General features: G+C 40.2%; 1 long non-coding RNA gene across 2 annotated transcripts in view; it reads right to left on the reverse strand.

The window, feature by feature from the left end:
- Nucleotides 1-23,408, reverse strand: part of LOC141553241 (uncharacterized) — a 36,191-nt gene extending 12,783 nt beyond the window's left edge. The window contains exons 1-4 of one of the 2 annotated variants that reach the window (XR_012485341.1): nucleotides 23,326-23,408; nucleotides 17,134-17,220; nucleotides 11,588-11,696; nucleotides 9,305-10,433 (exon numbers count right to left, since the gene is read on the reverse strand). This is a non-coding gene — a long non-coding RNA (uncharacterized LOC141553241). Of the gene's footprint in view, nucleotides 1-9,304; nucleotides 10,434-11,587; nucleotides 11,697-17,133; nucleotides 17,221-23,325 lie in introns of those variants that run through there. The other variant, XR_012485340.1, reaches the window with a different exon arrangement.
- Between the last annotated feature and the right edge of the window lie 494 nt (nucleotides 23,409-23,902).

Genomic DNA, 23,902 nt, shown 5'->3' on the forward strand with positions numbered 1-23,902 from the left:
ATGCAGCAAATTAAGGCTTGATTGACTGTTTTGTTGATTGTCCAGACACATGTAAGTGATAGACAAAAAATTAATTATTGCACACAAAATTTAGAAGTGTGACCTGTACTCAGAAGGAGCTAGTTGTTAAAAACTCAACAGAACAGCACTATCCACTCTGCACCTTGCCTCTTACAATCATTGATATTTGTGCCTTGACTGTCTAAGACTTTTGGAATAGTCTGTGGTTGTGGAATAGATTATAGCTAATTGACTCACACAAAGACTCAATTTGACAAACATTTATTAAGGAGTTAATGCCAGGCACGGAGGGAAATATGGAAATAAATACAACTTGGCTGCTCTCCACAGGGGGACTTATATTCTAGTGGGGAGAGGATAAATTAAAATATGATGAATATAAAATACTGAGAATAGATGAGGGAGAAAGCATTTCTAAGTAGGAGAATGAGGAAAGAATTCATGAAGAACAGGAAGTATAATAAAGTGGAAAACACATTGATTTTGGAGGCAGGGGTACTTTGGGAGCACAGGGGGGTACAGGATTTCAGAATTGGAGGTGGGGTCCTCTAGTCCCCCAAATAAGAACCTGGGCTACATGATTTTATAGGTACCTTCCCCCCTTAGGTCCTATGAGTGTTAAAAGAAAGTAGAATTTGAGTTTGACCATGTCAATACCTATACATCAATCATCAGAACAAAAATCGAGATGATTTCCACCATCATCCCACAAGTAATAAAATGAGCTTGCAAGTACTCAGTAAAATGGGAAAAATTCACTGAGTCTTCCAGAACCCTTATAGTTAATCTTATACTCTCTAGGATAAAGTATCTCTCTAATGGAAAAATAACTCAAGTGGCAAAAGTCAGGGAGGAGGGAGTGCGGGGTAGGAGGCGAGGGGAAGTTTGATTACAGGAGAAAGATACCTCTCACACCTATTTTTCCCCCAGTTCCTTAACCTTGTTCCCTAAACCTTTTGTCCATTCCAGTTACCCAGTTCTTGGGGGCTTTTCCTAAATCATCTTCCTAAATGGAAACTAGGAAAAGAAGAATAAATGAATGTGTGCCTTCGGATGTAAGAGAAAAGAGCTTGACCACATAGTTTTATAGCATAAAGGGACACACTGGGCTCCAGTCCATAAGAACACACGATTGATAGAGAAATAGATAATGAAGATAGAAATGATAGATAGATGTAGGTAGATAGGCATTTATTGTAGGCATAGGTAGGCATTTATTAAATGCTCACGAGGTGCCAAGGAAATAACTTGGGTGGCTCAGTGCATAGAGGGCTGGGCTTGGAATCAAAAAGCCTTGAGTTCAAATCCAGCCTCAGACACATAATAGCTGTGCAATTTTGGACAAGTCACTTAACTCCCCATTTCCCTAATTCTATTGGATAAAGAAATGGCAAATCACTCCAGTATCTTTGCCAAGATAACACCACATGGTCACAAGGAATTCTCTGAACAACAAGGTGCCAACCCATGATGATACAGATAGGCTGTATGCATATTTTCAGCCAGAAAACCAAAGTATAATCTGACAGAATTAGGAATTCAGCACCTTCTTCACCCACTCTCAGAAAGAGCATATGAGGACACAAATTCATGACTACAGTAAATTCCCAGTTTGGGTAAGTTGTTAAATATGATACAGTTGAGCTGCCTTGGAGCTTCATTAGCACCCCAAAGCCCCTAGTGCTAAGAACTCCTTGTCTGATACAGCTCCATAAATTATGCACATTCCATGCAGTACATCTCCAAAGTGATTTAGCAGGACGTGTTATCCCTATGTAGTCTTTGGAGATTTGACTTTGGGGGTTGGTTTTGGGGTTTTGTTTTGGTTTTTGATTGTTAAGTGTATTTCCTTTGGGTAAGAGGGAAATGGGTTACTAGGTGCTGAGTAATGAATTTAGCTGGAGGTGGGGAAATGACCCTAGCCACAGACCACCTAGGGGAATTTGTGAAACTAAGTACTGTTCCTATTCAGCTAAATAGGAGTAGAAAAAGATCTGCGATTTATCCAGTGAGTGAGATACTCCCTTAACTAACAAGTTAGTCTGTGATGGTAGATAAGTCCCACAGAGCTGCAGGAGGTATGTGGAAGATGCATTGCATAGCTAACAAATGGATAATAAATAATAAAACATCCTCAAGTGGTCCCCTTTTCTGTGGTATTTACATCTATTAGAATGTAAGCTCCTTGAGGGCAGGGACCTGTCTTTCCTTTTACTTTTTATTTGTAGGCACCATGTCTGGCATATAGTATAATGATTGTTGATTGACTGATATATCATTTCTATATTCAGTTAAAACACATTGATTATTGCATTTGCTATTATGGATAAGATATTGGGCTAGGCAACAAAAAAGCAAAAATGAAAAAAAAAATAAGGAGTCTATAATTAACCAAAACATATGTCCAATAGACAGGCAGCTATGTAGTGTAGTGGATATTGTATTAGGCTTGGAGAAGGGAAAATCTAGCCTGTGTAAGAAGCTAATTATATATGTTACATCAGGAAAGATATTTTTCTGAGCTTTATTTTTCTTTTCTATAAAATGGGAATAAAAATAGCACCTATTTCTCAAGATTATTCCAAGAATCAAATGAGGTAACATATATGCATGCTTGCTGTTGTTATCATTATTATTAGTTTTTAAAAATCAGACATTAAATAAAATTAGATAGTAAACATATGCTGCCTTTCCTTTTCCTTCTCATTTGCTTAAATTTTCAAGAATTTTTTTTGGGGGGGAGTTTAGGGAGAGGTAAGAAGCTAACTGAATCAATTTGTCCCAGAATTCATCACCACCAACCACTGGGCACTATGAAAGGACAGATATTTCCCTGACCTTGGGAAGCCACTGTGATATGGGAGGTAGGGCACTGCCCTTGGGCAAAACAGAAGCTAATAGTCATAATAAGATAAGAAATGTTTGGAGGCCAGGAATCCTTAGATTCCCCACCTCACTCTTCCCACCTCTCCTGACATTTCCCCCTATTCTGGCCTATCCATCCTGTGGGAGGCTCTCTTTCCAGGTGGGAATTCAAATTTAGTCCAGGTCCTACATATCTGACTGGGATATTCCATACCAGATCCCATGCAGCAGCCATTCTCAGGAGGAAAAAGAACTTCATATTCCTTTTCCTTGTGTACTGGGATCAGAGGACCAGAATTTAGAACACAGCCTTCTCAGCAAGGCAAAAGGATGAATTAGCCTTAGGACTACAGCCTGGCCCAGAAATAATAATGGCAGAGGAAGGGGGATGGGGGAGACAATACTCCCATTATCCTCCTTGCTGCTAATCAGCCAGGCAGAAGCCTAACCAGGCACCAGACTCCTGCCTGACACTGGAGCTAATAAGGAATAGTCTAATGTAATTTGTCACTTTAAAAAGCCATATGTCAGTAGAGACTACACCCTTCACTGCAGCTCAGGGGAATCTGTCAGAGCATGATGTGAGCACCCTCCAAGATGCATTAGGGAAAGCATCTTTGTGAAGATGAGTATGGTGATGTAACAGCAGAGAGATAGAGAGAAAGACATAAAAGGATTTGGATGAGGTCGTGCTACCTGTAAACCAGCTTTCCAAACAGGCAAAGAGGAGAGGAAAGCTGGAGAGGCCCCCAGATTAAAGAATCTTATGAACCAGGCTAAATTTTAACAAGTCAGTGAATGCTCTTGGTGAACTCTCTCTCTCTCTCTCTCTCTCTCTCTCTCTCTCTCTCTCTCTCTCTCTCTCTCTCTCTCTCTCTCTCTCTCTCTCTCTCTCTCTCTCTGTCTCTCTGTCTCTCTGTCTCTCTGTCTCTGTTTTTACTGCATTAAAACTGAATTTGCATTCTCAATCCCACCAGTGGGTTTAAAATAAGGAGACTGCTTTCAGCGGCCTGCTCACAACAGATTCCCAGCTCAGCTGCCAGACTGGGTCAGAATCCAATCAACAGAGCAGAAAAGATTGCAGCTTCCAACTGATAAATAGGAAGATGGCGTGTGTGTGTGTGTGTGTGTGTGTGTGTGTGTGTTTGCGCATGTCTGCATATGAGGGGGAAGGGGAGAGAGAGAGAGAGAGAGAGAGAGAGAGAGAGAGAGAGAGAGAGAGAGAGAGAGAGAGAGAGAGAATATGTGTGAGTTAGTGGGTGGCTGGGTGGGTGAAGGAAGAAGGGCTGCTGGTTAAGTTTTAGTTTGCTTTATTAAAAATTACAGCACTGGCCAGATCCTGGTGGGCTGGTTGTCAGTCCCGGGAATTAATGACATAAGGAAAAACTATGGGGCAGAAATTGCAAGGCTAGCAAAGATGAAATGGGCTCTGGGCTCCCCAGCTTGGCAATTCACTCACAATTCCTGACTGCAGTCTGGCAGAAGCATAAGACCATTTTTGCAAATGAAAAACTGTTATTTTGTGGAGAAAAAGTGGTCACTTTTTTAAAAGACTGACTCTAAACCATCCATTTTTGCCAAAGAAAATTCACAGAAATGCAAGTACTGAATTGGGAAGAGATCCCACCCAGTTTACTGGGGAAACTATGGACAGAAGCTAAGAATGGCAATCATCCTGGCTGCCTTCCACTCATATCCCCTTTGGTCTTCAAGAGATATCCTGTTATTCATTCTGTAGGGCCACAAAGGTAGGAGATGGGAGTGGAGGAGAGTTAAACATACATCCTTGAAATCAGAAATTTCTGAGCCCCGTTTTAAACGACTCCAACAGCTCCCCCACTCTTCCCATTCAAACTTTTTTGCTCAAAATGCTTGCCAAGGACAAACTGAACTGATTTGAATTGTCCCTCCTCTCCTGTACTAAGGAGAGCCAAAAAGCAAATAGAAAGAAGAAAGGAAAAATAAGGTAGGCAGCATGATACAGTGGATAGGGAGCTGGGATTGGAGGGAGGCAGGCCTATGTTCAAATCCTCCTGCAGATACTTCCTGACTATAGGAACCTGGCCAAGTTATATAACTTCTCTGTGCCTCAGTTTTTTTTATCTATGAAAAGAAGGGGTTGGCCTTGATGAAACTCTAAGGTCCCTTTCTAACTAAATCTGTAATCCTATAAACTGAAATAAATTCAATTTTATATAGCTAATCCTATGTAATTCAAATTAAATCATGGAATGAAGGAGTTTTTCTATGGCATAGTGGATCACAGGGAATTGAAGGCAGGAAGACCTAAATTCAAAGCCTGCCTTAAATATTTACTAGTCAACCATGTTACCTTGAGCAAACTAACCTTTCCCATCCTCAGTTTTCTCATCTCTAAAATGGGGATAATAATAGCATCTATCTCACAAGGTTTTGTGAAAAACAAATGAGATAAAATTTGGAGAGTTTTTTGCTATATTAATGTTAACTATTAGCAAGATTTCAACTGGATTAGTTTTAAAAGGCCATTTCTAAGGGGGTACCAGACCTAGTTCATGAGAGTCCCATTCTAATGATCTCATGCCCTCTGTTTTGAGTCCGTCCCATCATCCATAGCCAAATGTGGTATTGTTGCCTAAAGGAGCAGGCTCTGAAAGTAGGGGCCTTTGCTAAGTCCAGCAGGCACACCAGGGTACCAGAGATAGGAGTGATTTGATTTATAATCCCAAACTACCGGTTCTGAGCATTGCTGCAAGGTCAGGGAGATGAGGTAAGACCCAGCTGCTCCATGCGGAGAGCCTGCAGGCAGCTGTGGCAGCTTGTTGGACCCATGCCCTCGCTTATGATGGAGAGAACAGAACGGCAGAGGAGGAGAAGGGGGGAAACTCCAGGAAATGCACCAAGTGTCCTGACCCATCTCTACATGTCCCCTCCCCCAGGCTAAGAGGCAGAGGGACATTAGACTTCCAGCCTCCCGACAGTCTGCTTTAGGTGCCCATCCCCTCAACCACTTTCCCCACTTTCAGAGGAGAATCCAGAAACAAGCATTTCATCCCAATGTGACTGCAAATCCCTGCCCTTCCTCTCCCATGGGGCATTTGGATTGTAAGCAGGATCTCCCATAGTGCAATGAAAGCCTTTGCTCCGAGCTAAAGGAATTCCAGGCACAATGGGGCACCCCACCTGGGACTGCCATCTCTATTAATACCCAGTCCTCTGTACCACCCCCTTCCCTCTCCTCTCCTTTAGAAATGAGTCTATTCTACAATCCACCTCCTCTGTGACCCAGCCCTGAATTTAGTGTTACTTTTTCTTGGCAATATTGTTGCACTATAATAGGAATCTTTGAAACCTGGGGGGTTTAATCAGAGGCTTGGTGGCAGATGAGTGGGATGGATAGATATCGTTCAGCAGGTACAAGATGGCTATTTCTTCTCCTGTATTGGGGTCATTCTTGCCCCCAAACTGCACCTCCTTGTTCTGTCCTCTAACTATCAGATCAAGTTTTCACACAATTTCTATTCCTACCCTCTCACTTCTCCCCTCCCTGAACCCATCCAACCAGCATAGCTAAAATTAAATGACCAAAAAGCCCTCAGAAATACTTGTTGAACTCCAAATAAACAGCATTCTGGACACCATCCAATACAAAAGAAGACATAGTCTCTGACTTCTGTGGCTTTGAAGGAGGGACATGACTCTTTCAGAATAGCAGCGTGATGGAATGGTATATGGCAAGGTATCAGATCTGGAGTCATAGCCTGCCTTAGACTCCTACTAGCTGAGAGAACCTCATTTAATCATTTAGTCAATTCAATTAAATAAATTTTAATGAAGCACCTACTATATGCCAGGCATTATGCTAAATTCTGGGGATACAAAAAGAGGCAAAAGAAGTCCCTCTCCTCAAAGAACTTACAATCTAATAGGGGAGACAATATGCAAATAAATGAACACAAAGCAAGCTATATACCATTTTTAAGCACTTATTCTATACCAGGCACTATGCTAAGCATGAATTATACAAAAGGGAGGAAGTAAAAAAAAAAAAAACAAAACCAACAAAAATCCTTATCCAGTCCCTATTCTCAAGGAATTCACTTTCTAACTGGTGGGACAGCATACAAATAATTATACACAAACAAGATATAAACAGCATAAATTTGTTGCTGTTCAGTCTTTTTTTTTTTTTCAGTCTTATCCAACACTTCATGACCTTTGGAGTTTTTGGAGTTTTCTTGACAGAGAATGCTGGAGCAGTTTGCCATTTCCTTCCTCCAACTCATTTTACAGATGAGGAAACTGAAGCAGACAGGGTTAAGTTACCTATAGCTAGTAAGTGTCTGAGGCCAAATTTGAACTCAGATCTTCCTGATTCCAGAAGTAATCTAGCCATTAAGCTACCTAGCTGCCCCAGGATAAATGAGAAAGAATTGATAGAGGGAAGGCACTACCATTAAAGGGAATTAGAAAAAGATCCTTGTAAAAGTGAGATTTTAGCTGGATGTTAAAGGAAGCCAGAGAGGTAGAGATAGAAATGAGGAAGACTTAGAAAAACATGGATGTAGGAGGAACTAAGGATATAAGAAGTTTCCAGTTCAGTTATGCATTCATCTAGCATTTCTTGAATATTCTATACCAATAAATTCATATTTAAAGAATTTTTTGCCATTTAAAAAATAAAGCTTTGAAGATAGTTTATATAAATATTATTAATCTCATCAGGAGTTCATAAAAATGAAGTGACTTACCAAGATCACATAAGAGTTCTTTCTATGAGGCATAGCCAAGATGGTGGACATCTTTATCTGAGCTCTCCCTGATGTCCCTCATATCAACATCAAATCAAGCTTCCGAACTGGTTTTGATGTGGCAGAACCTACAAATATTTGGAGTATAACAAATTTCCAGCAAAAGACATTTTGGAAGAACTTCAGAAAAGTTCTGTTTCAATTGGGCACAGAGGGAAGCAGCACAGCACAAAGATCCAGGACAGTGTGGGGGCTGTAGACCAGGGAATCTACAAGGAGGAATATACAGCAATGTTGGCTACTTTGTTTTGCCTGGCTACTCTGGTTGCAAGCCAGTAGATCAGCACATTAGCTGTGAGACATCCAACACAAATACAAAAGGCAAATAGTGAGCCCCTGAACCTCAGAATAACATGGAACTTGGCCATGCTCATCTAGCACCAAAAGTTAGTCAGCATCAACCCAGCACAGCTACTGTTGCCTGTAGAGGAAGACCTCAACCTTTTTTTTTAAATGAGCAAAAAAGCAAAAAGAACTCTAACTAAAGATATTTTTTTTTGTTATGAAAGAGAAGAACAAACCTCAAACCCTGAGGACACTAAAAGCATATCTCCAAATGATTTGGAGGGTTGGTTCCAATCCTCAAAAATTCAAAAAGGATCTTAAAAGAGAGTCAGAAGAAAAATGGGGAAAGGAAATGAGAACAGTACAGGAGAATTTGGAAAAGAAAACATAAATTACCTGAAGAAAACTACTTACAAAACAGATTTGACAAAATGGAAAAAGAAAACAACTCTGAAAAACAGAATTTGTGAAATGGAAAAAAAAATCCATTGAGCAAAACAACTCATTTAAAATTTTAATTGGTTTTAATGTGTTTAACATGTATTGAATTGCTTGTCATATAGGGGAGTGTGTGGGAAGGAGGAGAAAATCTGAAACACAAGGCTATGAAAGGGTCAATGTTGTCCAATTATCCATGCATATGTTTTGAAAATAAAAATAAAAAGCTTTATAGAAAAAAAAATTAATTGGTCAAATACAAGGAGTTTAAAAATGTAATTAAAGAAAATAACTCATTAAAAATTAGAATTGAACAAATGGAAATGAATGATTCAATGAGACATTAAGAATCAGTCAAACAAAACAAAAAAAAAAAAAAAAAGAAAAGAAAAACGAAAATGCAAAATACCTCATTGGAAAAACAACTGACCTAGAAAATAGATCTAGGAGAGAGAATCTAAGGATTATTGGACTTCCTGAAAACCATGATGAAAATAGGAGCCTATATATGATCTTTCAGGAAATCTTCAAGGAAAATTGCCCTGATGTTCTAAAATCAGAAGGTAAAAGAGCCATTGAAAGAATTCACTGATCACCTCCTGAAAGAGACCGCAAAATGAAAACTTCAAGGAATATCTTAGCTAAATTTCAGAATTATGGGACAAAGGAAAAAATATTGCAAGCAACCAGAAAAAAAAATTCAAATATCAAGGAGCCACAATCAGGATTACCCAGGACCTAGTAGCATCCACTTTAAAGGATCAAAGGACCTGGAATCTGATATTCCTAAAGGCAAAGGAACTTGGATTACAGCCAAGAATCAACTATCTAGAAAAAACTGAGCATTATCTTTCAAGGAAGAAGATAGACATTCAATGATACAGATGAATTTCATTTATTTCTGACGGAAAGACCAGAGCCGAACAAAAAATTTGATCACCAAATACAGAACTCAAAAGAATCATAAAAAGGTAAAAAGGAAAGACCTCTTGAGAACTATATCTCTGTTATAGGTATACTTAGAAAGTATGGGTATAATTCGATTTTATTGTGATATGAAAAAGAAACTAGAGGTCACAATAGGAAAAGTCCAGGTGGAAAGGCAGAAGTGCAACCTAGAGAAGAATGAAAAGATGATTAGACTCAGGGGTGAACCAGAGGGAGAGGCCATGGGGCAGAGGGTACTTCCTATAGGAAAAATAGTCCACCCATAGAATGAGCTTTTGGGGTTAAGGTTTCTATGACATGAGAGAAAAAATCCTATAGAGACAGAGTTGGGCTAGACCCCCCCAGAATCTCTCCCTTCCAATAATATGATCCTATGCTTTAGAAGTAACAGAGAAACAATATTAAAGAGCTGACAGGGACCTTAGAGATCATGTAGCCCAACTCCCTAATTTTGAATATGAGGAAAGTTGCAATGAATGATGTTGTAGAGTAAGTGGTAGAATATGAACTTGAATCTAGGACTTCTAACTCCAATACCAGACTTCTTTCCACTGTAACATGGCCAAACGCCCTCCAAATAAAATCCACAAATATTTGCGTGCTCTACCTTTATAATGGGATAAGTAGGGGATCTGAGGAAAGGAAAAAGTTGAGTTCCTTCTCTCAATAGCCATGTTGGAGAAGGTAAGACAAAAATTCATGAATGGGCATAGTGTATAACCACTGATTCCATGCTTGAGCAATCGGCTTTGAATGTTTTCTACTTCTATATGTTAGTCTAAATCTCTAACCAGAGTGCAGATTCCTTGATAAGAGACCTCATCTTATATTGTTGTTTTGCTCTCAAGAGTCTAACATAGGGCTGGGTTGAATAGATCCCTATAGGGCTTAACACAGAGCAGATCTTGCTGACCAATTCCAGGACCAGCTAGAGAGCTGGCTTGTTCAGTATATTCCAGTTTTCTAGCAGGAGAGGCAAGTAAACATCGGGATCATCTTCAGATGTTTCCATGGGCATCTCCTGGGGCTCCTGGCAGGTGGAGAGGATCTTTTCCAGACTGATTAGTTGGAGTAGCAGTCAGAAAGCTGAGAGACAAGGAAAGAATGAAGGGGGAGACGAGTCCTGATAAACAGTTAATATTGGGCACAGGACACCTGTGCTCTGTAATCAACACCGGTCACCTATCGGCTTTTCAGTGCACCATGAGGGTGAACTGTGAAACCTTAGACTGCTTGAGACCTGGGCACTCTGATGATTACTTCAGTCCTTATGTCTCTGATCATGGAGATGAAGTCAGCATAGTTACAAAGGATTTGGGGATCCCTCTAAGGGGCAGGGATTAAAAGGGAGTTTTTTCTTGGATACTCACTTCTATCTCTCTTCTTTATAGTCTAGATATAAGAATTCTGGAGGTCAGTGAGCTGTTCAGTTTTAAATCCAGTCATCTAAATTAGTAGATGGAAAACTTAGTTTATTTTTCTAGTAAATAAGAAAAAGTGTGGGAAGTGGGTAGAATTCTAGATTAGGAATCAATAAGACCCATGGTCAAATCTTTTCTAGCTCTGTGACTATAGGGACAAGTCACCAACTTTTCTGCCTCAGTTTCTTCATCTGTAAAATGAGTGACTTATACTAAATGTCCTCTGGAGTGCTTTTTGATCTAGATCTCAGAATCTATGATCTATGATTTATTCATTTATATATCAGATGTCTAACCTCCAAGTGCTTAGGGGGATGGGATCAGGGCAGTGTGGAGATACTGAAAAGAGTATGTGAAGTCTAAAAATAGAGTATTTGGGGTTAGAAGACCTAGGTTTTAGCCCTGGCTCTGCCACGTCTTCTCATTCTGCTGCTGTTCAGTAATTTCAGTTGTCTGGTTTTCTTGGCCATTTCCTTCTCTGGTTCATTTTTTTACAGGAGAGGAAACTGAGGCAAACAGGGTTAAGTGACTTGCCCAAGGTCACACAGCTCTTAAGTATCTAAGTAGAATTTGAACTCATGAAGAAGAGCCTTCCTGGTTCCAAGCCCTCACTCTCTCTACTGTACCATCTAGTTACCCATCAACTCCATGGCCCTGGGTGGTAATGAAATAACTGAAATGACTTTTAAGTTTTCAAAGACATTTAAACACATTATTTCATCTAACATTTATAACAATGTTGGGAAAGTAGGGACTGTAGTTAAGGTTAGCTCCATTACACAGATGAAGACACTAAAGGCTCACAGTTTAGTGATTTACCTATAACCATGCAGCTATTTGGATTCTGGTTCTCTGGATTCCAGGCTGAGCATTCTTTCCATCATATCAATGGTTCTCAAACTTTCTGGTCTTTGGACCCCTTTATAATCTTAAAAAAAATATTGAGGAATTTTATTAGCAATTAAAACTTCTTAGGATGATTATGACAAGTTTTGACTTAGTAAATATTCTGAAAGAATCTCAGAGACTCTGACCCCACTTTTTGAGAACTGATATTCCTCTAAGCAAGTCACTTAAAATCAGTGTTCCTCCAGCTTCCTTATCCTTAAGAGTGGGATGCAAGATATTTCCCAACTAGCTCACAGGAAAAATGAACTGCTTTTATAAGATGCATCCCTGCCCTCAAGGAGTTTACCATCTAGCTGGAAAAAAACAAGATGTAAAAACAAAGAATAGTGCAGCCAGAGTACCTAATTAAGGATTTGTGGTATAGACAGTCACCGCCACTGGAGGTCATTGAGATAGATGAGTTAAATAATGTGATGAGACAACAGAAAATGAATGCTAAATGTACAATTCAGGCAGTAAAAGCTGGAGGAGTCTGGAGGAGGAGGAAAAGATCAGTGTGGGCCATGGGATGGCAAAAAATCCTAGTGGAGGTAGGGAAGGGAGGTGGTGAGTAATAATAATAGTGATAACTCATAATTATATGGTATTTTACAGTTTATGAACCACTTTCTCCCCAGCAGCCCTGAGGAATAAGTAATGAATACTCATATTATCATCTTTAGTTTGTATTGAGGAACTCGAGAGAAATGACTTGTCCATGTTCCTATAGCTAACAAGCTAATAAGTGGCAGAACCCCAAGTCTTCTGACTGTAAGAGAGAAAGGAAACAACAATTTATTAAACATCTGTTATGTGCCAGGCACAGTGCTAAGTACTTTACAAATATTATTTCATTTGATCCTCATAACAACCCTGGGAAGTTTGTTGCTATTATTATCTCCATTTTATAGCTGAGGAAACAGATACAGTGGTTGTGACTTGCCTAGCTAATAAGTGTCAAGTGTCAGAGGTCAGTGATTATATAATTATATATAACTTGGTTATACATATCTGTTTACTTGTTGTCTCCCCCATTAAATTGTGAACTCTCAGGGAAGAACCATTTTTTTTAACCTTTCTTTCTATACCCAGAGCTTAGTATAATGCCCGGCACATAATAGGCACTTAAATAGATTTTATTCACTGACTAAGTAGACCCTTACAGGCAAAGAGAATGGTCATTGGGAAATGCACCCAATGGTCATTGGGAATACTTTGGTAATGAGCAATGCTCTTTCCCTAGAAAACAGAGGATTATGATGGAGATAAGAATCTCGGAATCTCCCAAACCCCTCCGGAGGGAATGCCTGGCTCCCATCCCCCTAAGCACTTGGGGGTTAGACATTCAAAACCTCCAGGTTGAAAATACAAATCATTTCTCCTAGAACCACTTTCCAGATGGAAACTCAGATCTCCTTTTGTTCATTTTAACATGGGACCCAATAAAAAGGTCAGTCTGGGGATTAGATTTAGACCTAGAAGGGGCCCTTAGAAAAGATCTATTTGAACTCCAATTCATCTATTCTAATTCCCTTATTTTGCAGATGGGAGTTGAGTCCCTAAGAGTTTTAAGTGACTTGTCTAGGATCACACAGCTAATAAATGTCTGAAGAAGGATTCCCAGCCCAGTCTTGCTGACTCCAGGTCCAGAGCTCTACCCACCATATCAAGTTCAACTGAACCTTGTTGCCTTCACTCCCCCTTCTGATGTTTCCCCACTCCCACGGAAAGTATTATCTGCAAGATCCATTTAAAGGGCCCTGGCCTGACTGAAGGAGACAGATTGGTCAGAGATATCAGCTAAAAGAATTGCTGGAATAACCTCAGAGAACTCTGCAGTGAGAAAGCTCCGTGGAGCATGAAGAATTGGGGCTCCCCCTCCACTCCCTAAGAATAAAATTGGTTGTACAGTGCCTTAATCACCTTGGCCATTTTGGCTTGTCCTTGATTTCCACATCTGGACAAAAGATTTCTTGGACCCATAAAAAGACTGTTAGTTCCTGGATGGGGAAGGGGGGATGGGGGGAACAGTACACGAGATACTGAAAGAAGGCTTTTTGGTGATGATGATAACAACTCCACACATCTCCATGACAAGTCCTTTGTCCTGGAAGGGAGGAGGTGGAGAGAAGATTAGCTTGAGAGTTTCCAAGTAAAAAAGGGTGAAAAAAGGCTGGATTCAGGAACATGAAAAGGAAGAGGAAGGTAATAGCTGAGTTAAATGCACCAGAGGAGCTTCTGAGTTTTCTCCCCTCCCTTTCAGGGGCCAGTTATCCACCTCAGCCTAGGGTGCCTTGGAGGGACTGGGGTGGGGGTGGGGGGAGAACGGATCGACACTGCCCATTGGACTCCTAGACCCTGCAGTGTGGGCAGAAGCTCAGGACCAGGCAGGGCTGCCGAGAGTGTGAGCCAGGTTCCTGTGAGAGCTGCGGCAGCAGCTCTGCAGCCCCTTAATGGAGGTCCCTGGGAGCACAATACGATCGCCCATCTGAATTATTTATACATTATGTCATCTTTCCTTCCAGTTGCACTCCACAGCTGAAATTTTATAGAGCGGTATTATTAATTGAAACAATTAGTCTTGGGGATATCAACAAGCCCACGTCATATGGCTCAGGATGTTCATGGCAAGAATTCTCTCTCTCTCTCTTTCTCTCTCTTTGTCCTCTCTCTCTCCTTCTCCCTCTCTTTTTCGCCCCCCTCTCTTTCTTTCTCTCTCTGTCTTTTTGTCCTTTCTTTCTTCCTCCCTCCCTCTCCCTCCCCCACTCTCTCTTTCTCTCTGTTTCTCTCTCTGTCTCTCTCTCTCTCCCTTTCCCTCCCCCCTCTCTATGTGTGTCTCTGTCTTTGTGTGTGTGTCTTTGTCCTCCCTCTCTCTGTCTGTCTGCTCCTCTCTCTGTTTCTCTGTCTCTGTCTCTCTCTGTTTCTTTGTCCTCCCCATCTGTCTGTCTGTGTTTCTCTCTGTCCTCTCCCTCTCCCTCCCTCTCCCTTTCCTTATCCCTTTTCCCCCCCCTCTTTCTGTTTCTTTGTCCTCTTTTTTTCTTCCTCCCTCCCTCTCCTTCTCCCTTTCTCTCTCTGTCTCTCTGTCTCTGTCTCTCTGTCTCTGTCTCTGTCTCTGTCTCTGTCTCTCTCTCTCTCTGTCTCTCTGTCTCTGTCTCTCTGTCTCTGTCTCTGTCTCTGTCTCTGTCTCTTTCTGTCTCTGTCTCTGTCTCTGTCTCTGTCTCTCTCTCTCTCTGTCTCTCTGTCTCTCTGTCTGTCTCTCTCTCTCTGTCTCTCTGTCTCTGTCTCTGTCTCTCTCTCTCTCTCTCTCTCTCTCTCTCTCTCTCTCTCTCTCTCTCTCCCCCTCTCTTTCTCTCTCATACTATACCCTCCTTCCTCCCCATCCCCCATGTCCTCAAGGATAAATGGAACCAGAGAGCCCTTGTTCCCTCCCCTGCGCTGATCAGGGGGCTGCATTGCTACAATCCAGATTGACAGCACTCCTGCTGCTGTTTCCTGAGCCTTGGGCTTCTGCCTTTGCTAGAAGCTGAGAGGTTCCAGAAGTCAAAGATTTCCATTGCTTTCTCAGTCCTGCTTTAACTCCCTCAGGGAAGTAAAGGGAAGAGGTGGGCATCAAAGCTTATTAACAACACTTCATTCATTTATTCATTCAGTAGAATTATCTTTTAAACATCTACTGGGTAGCCAAACATATTTATGTAGATCTAGGGAAGGTGGTATGGAGGGTAGAGATAAAAGGCAAGGGTCTCCACTCTCAATGTGCCCTCGGGTGGTCTAGTAATAGATCAGAATCAAAGACGACTAGAGAATAAGACAGCACAATAAATGACAAATTCCCTGGGTATTATAGAAATTCAGAGAAGGCAATGAACAATGTAGTTTTTTATCATCAGTGTCCATTCCATGGAGGAGGTAACACCTTAGCCAGGCCTTAAAGAATAGAAAGAATGTGAATGGTTTGGGGAAGGGGGAGGAGATTCTTAGAGTGGAGAATATCTAAAAGCATGGAAATGTTAGGAATGAGTAAAATGTATGGGATGAATGGGATTGGAAAAGCCAGCCTTTGCAGGATTGTTGTATCAGCAAATGAGATGGTAGCAGGAGGGGAAGAAATCTGGGGAACAATGGCAAGAAAAGAGGCGCAGGCTGGACAGAAAGAGAGGTCTGCTAATAATGACCCTGCCTATCCAAACCAGGCTGGGCAAACCCCTCTTGCTGCTAGGCTATTGTTCCAGGGCCTATCCTGGGCAAAGACCTGGAAAGGAATGGAAAATTTGGCTAACTCTTCTCCTGGAATCAGATGACAGAGCTTCAAGGAGAAGGCTGAATGTTTCAGATCTCCCCATCTTATGACAAAAAGCGAAACCAGAGAGACCACAGGCTCAGGTTCCTGGAAAAGGAAACGGGGTGTCGGGATGGAAACATCCACTAGGGAATAAAAGCAACTGCCCTTTGCCCCTTCCAACCCCTTCCTCTGTGGGGAAGCTGGATCAGTGAAGATGTCCTTCACTTTATTGAATGATAGCTTTAGAAACATAGAATTTCTAATGAAGGAATTCAACTCCAACATTTTTAATTCAATAGACATCTGTGACCATATGCAGGATGCTGTGAGAGATCTTGGAAGAAGAGACTTTAATGGATCCTCTGATAAGGGCTCTCTTACCTTTATCTTCCTGACAAGTTTTGAATGAATCAAACTTGAATCAGTGGGATTTTATTTGACATAAACTGGGGAAGTAAATGTTTTCTGGAAAATTTTCCTAAATTATTTTCCAAAGGGAAGAACCTCTTTCTAAAGTAACTCTTTCCAGGGTCATTTGTTAGAACTGGATTTTCCTGCATATTGTTGTCCAGTTGTTTTCAGTCATGTCTGACTGTTTGGGATCACCATTTGGGATTTTCTTGGCAAAGATATTGAAGTAGTTTTCAATTTCCTTCTCTACTTCAGATAAGGAAAATAAGGCAAGCAGGGTTAAGTGATTTGCCAGGGTCACAATCAAGAAGTATCGGAGGCCAGATTTGAACTTGGGGAAGAGGAGTCTTCTTGACTCTAGGCTTAATACTCTATCCAATCACCATTGAGCTTCCTTTTTCCTACATAACTTTTCCTTAAAGCAAAGTCCACCTTTAACATATTAAAGAAGTCTTAGGCCACCCTAGAATGGACCTTAAAGACAGTTCAATACAGCCCTCTTCTTTTACAGATGAGGAAACTGAGTCTAAGAAATTAAGTGATTTTGGAATTAGGAGTAGTTAAATAATTTTGTCCAAGGTCACAAAGATTAGTTTGAAGAAGAGATTAAATCTGAATCCTTTGATTCCACCTCATTTTATAAATGAGCAAATTAATGGCTCATAGAGATGAAATTCTTTGTCCCCTATCAATGACACATAGACCTATTAATGCCAAATCTGCTGTTTTTCCTTCTACCTTACACTGTCTCCCATCCAGATATTACACAGAGAGTCAACCCTACCTGTGAGTAGAATATCAGCTCTCTGTGAGGTGTGATTTCAGGTGCATTAGGAATCTTCCTTAAATATTCCCATAATATCTCTGATGCCTGAAATACATTTAAAAGGGAAAAAGTCTTTAACTCAAAATCAGAAATTGTGTTTAAATTATGAGCATCCCTAAGAGGGGAACTGAAACTTATTTTCACTAAGCTGTAACTGGTTGCTATTTCAACCTTTACTAAAAAAAAAAAAAAGATGTTGATGGTGGGGAGGACAAGAGCAGAGCACCAAAGTCAAGAGTGCCTGAAGTGGGGGAGAGAGAATTCATGGAAAGGGAAGTTCCAAAGACAAATTTCTTTGACTGCACAGTTTTATCAATGTCCTCCTTGCCAAAGATGTGTGACCACCATCTTATATTGGCCCAGAAATTTCTCAAAAAAAAAGGTCCAGTTTGGGCAGTGCAGAAGGAAACAATTTTAATTTGAGTTAATACCCCATTATTTCACAAAAGGGACTTTATTGAAGGAAGTATTACAGAATACTGTACTTTAGGAAAAGTATAGAGTCGGAGAAGAAGGCAGAAAAGAGAAAACAATCAGATATTAGGGAAAAGGGGAAAAAAAAAAGGAAGTTTACCTAGAGTCCAGATAGTACTCCTAAGAGAGATAATATAACATATATTGTTGTGTTAAGAATACTTTACAGAAAAAAAAGGAACACTGGACAGAAATTAGTAGACACAGAGCTTAAACTTCAGCATCATCACTTACTATCTGTGTGATTCTTGGCAAACAATTAGTCCTCTCTGAATTTCACTTTCTTCCATCCCTTGAAACAGTAGAGAGGAGTGGATTTGGAATTTGAGGCTCTGACACATATCCTTTGTATGATTATGGATAAGTCCCTTAATTTCTCTTGCTTGATGAAACCTGAACCAGTGGATATGTAGTTTGAAATAAGGACCCAAAATATCTCTTGCAGATATTTTGCAGTAGAGTTTGTGTATATGTGTATATAAATCTTAAAGTACTACATATGGGTGAGAGTTTTATGCACAAGCACTTTGTCAGGTGTTGTGGAAGACATGTAGATGAACAGAACACAGCTCCTCACTTCTTGGGGATTCTTATTTAACTGAAGGGAAAAGCACTGATGCAAAATAAATAATACTATTGCAAATGTAGCCCTTATAATCTCTGGGGTCTTTTACGCAAACTATATATCTACAGAATCAGATCCTCTAGAACAAGACTATAGTTTCCCCTCCCCTCCCCTACTAGAAGGGATTAAAAGTTTCTGTAAAAACCATTGGCTCAAGCCCCAGTTCTAGTATGTTCTCCCCAATATCACTTTCTATATCACAGTTTACTCAGCCATTCTCCAATTGATGGGCATCCACTCAATTTCCAGTTTCTGGCCATTACAAAGAGGGCTGCCACAAACAGTCTTGAACATACGGGTCCCTTTCCCTTCTTCAAGAGCTATTTGGGATTTAAGCCCAGTAGTAGCACTGCTGGATCAAAGAGTATGCACAGTTTGATAACTTTTTGGGCATAGTTCAAATTGCTCTCCAGAATCGTTGGATCCATTCACAACTCCACTAACAATGTATCAGTGTCCCAGTTTTCCCACTTCCTCTCCAACATTTGTCATTATCTTTTCCTGTCATTTTAGCCAATCTGAGAAGAGTGTAATTAATTTCACTTACTATCTTTTTTTTTTTTTTTTTTTAACCAACACCTTCCAGGACCTCAGTTTCATTTAACCAATTAACATCAATGAGTTTTTCCAATGGGATATTTACTGAGAAGATACAGCAAGAACAGAAGTACAATTATTTTCTTCCAAGATGCAGGGTCCAAGATGCACATTCTCTATACCACTTTGATGCCTAAGGAGAGTGGGCTCAATCTTAAAGCACTGGAAGTTTAAAGCACACTATGAAACATTTATACTGAGATCACTTTTAAATGCAGTGTAGCTGAGGGATAATTCCCCGTCACTCCCTCTTGTCTACATTTGATTCCCTGCAACCATACCTCAAGAGTTTGCTCTTTACTCTTTGGCTGTACACAAAATCTGTCATACATTACAGTGCCCAGATCTTGGTGGTTCCCTCTGCCAATTTTTTGAACTCACAAGCCTAGTATAATGAACATTTGTTGATTGATTGAGGAAAGAACAAATGCCCAAAGGTGAAGTCCAGAGACCTGTGTTCTTGGCCAAATTCTAGGTTGACTGCAGACATTATGATGTGAGACCTCTCTCCTTACTCAGTGGCTTATACTTTCCTTGGTCACAGACAGGGATGATTGGAGGAGAACTTTCACCAGTTAGTTGATGCCTTTGAGTTCCAGTTCCGGAGCCAGTCAAAACTCAGTTTCTTCACCATGTGGGTTAACAGTGGAGATATGGTCAAGACTGCTCATACTCTAAAGCCCATGTGGGAAGCAATGCAAATTCATAAAGGTTAGGCTTAATTTGGACTCCCATTCATAGAGGGAAGAATGTGAAAATAGTGCAAGAGAGGTGAAGCTAGTTAAGAAAGAGAAGTATGTGGGACAATAATACATTAATGGTGAAGACTCCAACTTTTGGGATAAGAATTCACTATTTGACAAAAACTGCTGGGAAAATTGAAAATTAATATGGCAGAAACTAGACATTGACCCATACTTAACACTGGTACACCAAGAGAAGGACAAAATGGGTTCATGATCTAGGTATAAAGAATGAGATTACAAATAAATTGGAAGAACATAGGATAGTTTACCTCTCAGACCTATGGAGGAGGAAGGAATTTGTGACCAAAGAAGAACTAGAGATCATTATTAATCACAAAATAGAAAATTTTGATTATATCAAGTTAAAAAGTTTTTGTACAAACAAAATTAATGCAGACAACATTAGAAGGGAAGCAATAAACTGGGAAAACATTTTTACAGTTAAAGGTTCTGATAAAGACCAAAATATATAGAGAATTGACTCTTACTTATAAGAAATCAAGTCATTCTCCAATTGATAAATGGTTAAAGGATATAAACAGACAATTTTCAGATGAAGAAATTGAAACTATTTCCACTCATATGAAAGGGTGTTCCAAATTATTATTGATCAGAGAGATGCAAATTAAGACAACTCTGAGATACCACTACACACCTGTCAGATTGGCTAAAATGATAGGAAAAGATAATGACAAATGTTGGAGAGGATGTGGGAAAACTGGGACGCTGATGCATTGTTGGTGGAGTTGTGAATGGATCCAGCCATTCTGGAGAGCAATTTGGAACTATATTCAAAAACTTATCAAACTGTGATCCAGCAGTCTTACTATTGGGCTTATATCCCAAAGAGATCTTAAAGATGGGAAAGGGACCTATATGTGCAAAAATGTTTGTGGCAGCCCTCTTTGTAGTGGCCAGAAACTGGAAACTGAGTGGATGCCCATCACTTGGAGATGGCTGAATAAATTGTGGCATATGAATATTATGGAATATTATTGTTCTATAAGAAATTACCAACAGGATGAATACAGAGAGGTTTGGAGAGACTTACATCAACTGATGCTGAGTGAAATGAGCAGAACCAGCAAATCATTATACATGGCAACAAGAAGACTATACGATAATCAATTCTGATGGTCCTGGCTCTCTTCAACAATGAGATGATTCAAACTAATGGGGGTAAACTCTGAAATTGTATCCCCTTTAATCTGTAAAATAATCTCTCTGAAACTGTGTCTCCTTTGATTTATAAAAAGAAGATTTGCAGTCTCAGACTCCAGAGAGTCTGGGAGAGGGCATACTTTCCAGTGGGGCCTTTTCTAAGATAAGTAGTGCCATTCAATTGGAGATCTTGGGCAAATAACCCCCTATTGATCTTTTGGGGGTAGCCAGATCCCTTTTCAGGAAATTCCAGGCTCTGGAAAAAAGCCTTCAAAGTGATTTCATTCAATTGAGAGATCTTGGTCTGATAATCAGCTCAAACTGCCCCCAGTCCCCCCAAGTTTTGCTCATAAAATAGATTTCTGTTAACACATTCTTTGCAAATTTCCTCATTAAGAGATTTGCCCACTAGGAGAGAGCTTCTTAGTGAAAAATAAAACTTACTTTTTGCCACTGATTTTGAGGTTCATGAATTCTTTCTCATTTGGACCTGAGCAGAAGGGATCTCTTCCCCTTATTCCCACACTGCATCAAAACCAGTTCCAATTGTTCAGTGATGAAGAGAATCATCTACACCCAGAGAGAAGATCATGGCAATGAATGTGGATCACAACATAGCATTTTCACTTTTTGTTGTTTGCATTTTGTTTTCTTTCTCATTTTTTTCCTCTTTTGATCTGATTTTTTTGTGCAGCATGATAAGTGTGGAAATATATATACATATATTGGATTTAACATATATTTTAATATGTTTAACATATATTGGATTACCTGCCTTCTAGGGGTGGAAGAAAGAAAAATCGGGAACACAAGGTTTTGCAAGGGTCAGTGTTCAAAAATTATCCATGTATATGTTTTGAAGATAAAAAGCTTTAATGAAAAAAGAAAGAAAGAAAAGTGTGTTTAGAGACTGATACATAGAAGAGGTGGCATTTGAGATGGGTGGAGATATGGGGTATAGACTAGGGTTGTGAGAAAACAGTGTCAAGTGTTATTTGCTTTTCAAAGCCTTAAAGTCTTAGGATCTGTTCAAGATGAGAAAACATTTGGGCAGAGGTCTGGAAGTGAGAAAATTTTGCAGATATGTGTAAAAAATGGGATATAAGAACATGAAAATTCTCAAATCTCCCCCTCTCTCACCCACAGAGCCACTTTTTCCTATGAACAAAAAGTACACCTTTCTCAGGTGCCTGCCTAACAGGGAGACCATAATATAAGGTCCAGAATGCAATGTCTAAAAAGAAACACATAGACATTATACATTGAGTTTTGTCAACAACCAGTATCTTTAAGGATCCAATCTGTTTATAATATTGAAGTCCTGCTTCCAGGCATAAAAATGGAATTGGAGGATCTATTCCCTTGATTATCATTTATTTTTTTAAAGCCGAGCTGATCGAAAACTTCCTGTAGACAAATATGACCTCAAGCCGGCTCACAAATCTCAGTTCACAGTAATTGCCAGAGGGGATATAGTTAAGAGTTTTGCCTATTGAAATATTCATGAGGTAAAAAGCCCCTAAGGTGCTCCTTGAAATTAAATTTAACTTTAATGAACATATGCTCTGTTCCTAAAGTTGGGGATAGAGAGTCAATGGTGTGGGGAGAGAAAGACCATTCACAAAGGCTTGTTTGGGGTTCCAGAGATTCTATCTCCAAGCCATGTACCTCTTGCCAATTTTAATTGTTGATCTGATAATTTAAATCAAATCAACATTTATTAAATGCCTGCCGTGTGAAGAACAGTGAGCTTGACGCCAGAGGGGAGAGCAAAAATTGAAGTAATGATGGTTTTAGTGGTCATGACCCTCCACAGTGCCTCTCCATTGCACTACCAAATTTATCTCAAATGATGATTTCAGGCATTTTCCCTGAAGCCAGAGAATGAGGATAAGTCTCCTATTCTCATTTCTCTCAGGCTCTTTTTATACACCCTCCCCCTTACTGGTCTATTTCCTTCATCACTGTCTCTACCCACAGCTATTTACATTTATTCCAAGGTGCAGACCTTGTACAGCCCTCCTTCACTTAAATCCAATTCACTTGCATGTTATGGCTTCGCCTCCCTGAGGTCTTGGACATCTTCAGGAAGCACAACCACTCATGGCAATGGAGACAAACAGAGAGAGAGACAGAGAGACTGAAACAGAGACAGAGAGAGAGTGACAGAGACAGAAAGACAAATCGACAGAAAGATAGACAGAGAGAGTGACAGAGACAGAAACAGAGAGAAAGCAGACAGAGGAGAGACAGAAAGAGAAAGAGAGAAGAGAGACAGACATAGAAAAAGAAACACAGAGACAGAAAGACAGGCAGAAAATCAGAGAGACAGACTCAAGAGGAGAGAAACACACAGACAGAGAGAGAGGGAAAGAGAGACAGAAAGAGAAAAGGAGAGACACACCCAGAGATAAGAGACAGGCAGAAACAGAGTAGAAAAGAGAGACACAGAATTACAGACACACACACCCATACACAGAAGACAGACCCCAGAGAAGCAGAGACACAGAGAGACAAAGAGACGGAGAGACACACAGAAATACGTACACAGAGAGTGGGCCTTTTCTTCTGTGATGAAGAATCCCATAAATTTTCCAGCCGATGTATCTAATTCTACAGAATCTACTTCCCTTCAAATGTCTCTTCTAAAAAGAGAGACAAGCCTTCTGTAAAACAGTGAAACCAGAAAAGATTTCCCCCCAGTCACATCTAGACTTCTGGAATCTTTCTCATTCCTTAGTTAGACTTTTCCCCGTCTCTAGTATAATTTTCTGTTCTTCCTCTTTTTCTCTGATCCCTAGGTGCGCACACTCTAAGGAATTGCAGAAACATTCCAGAGCTTCCCTGCCCCACCTCCCCCCAGCCTCGGGGCTATTCACCCTCCCAACATTTCCTTTCCATACTGTCCATACTGCTACCTGCAAAGTTACCTCTACCCTCATAGTATTTGTTATCAAAATCTGTCTAGGGTGAAGGTGAGCCTCTCTTCTTTTCCTGATTATGTTAGCCTTCTCTTACTAAACATTAGCAGGACATAATAATAGCTTGCATTTATATAGTGCCCACTAGGTGCCAGGCCCAGTGTTAAGCACTTGGGATGGCATAGTGAATAGAATATAAGCCA

Source organism: Sminthopsis crassicaudata, chromosome 2 (assembly GCF_048593235.1).
Source record: "Sminthopsis crassicaudata isolate SCR6 chromosome 2, ASM4859323v1, whole genome shotgun sequence".
In the NCBI taxonomy this organism is placed as follows: Eukaryota; Metazoa; Chordata; class Mammalia; order Dasyuromorphia; family Dasyuridae; genus Sminthopsis; species Sminthopsis crassicaudata.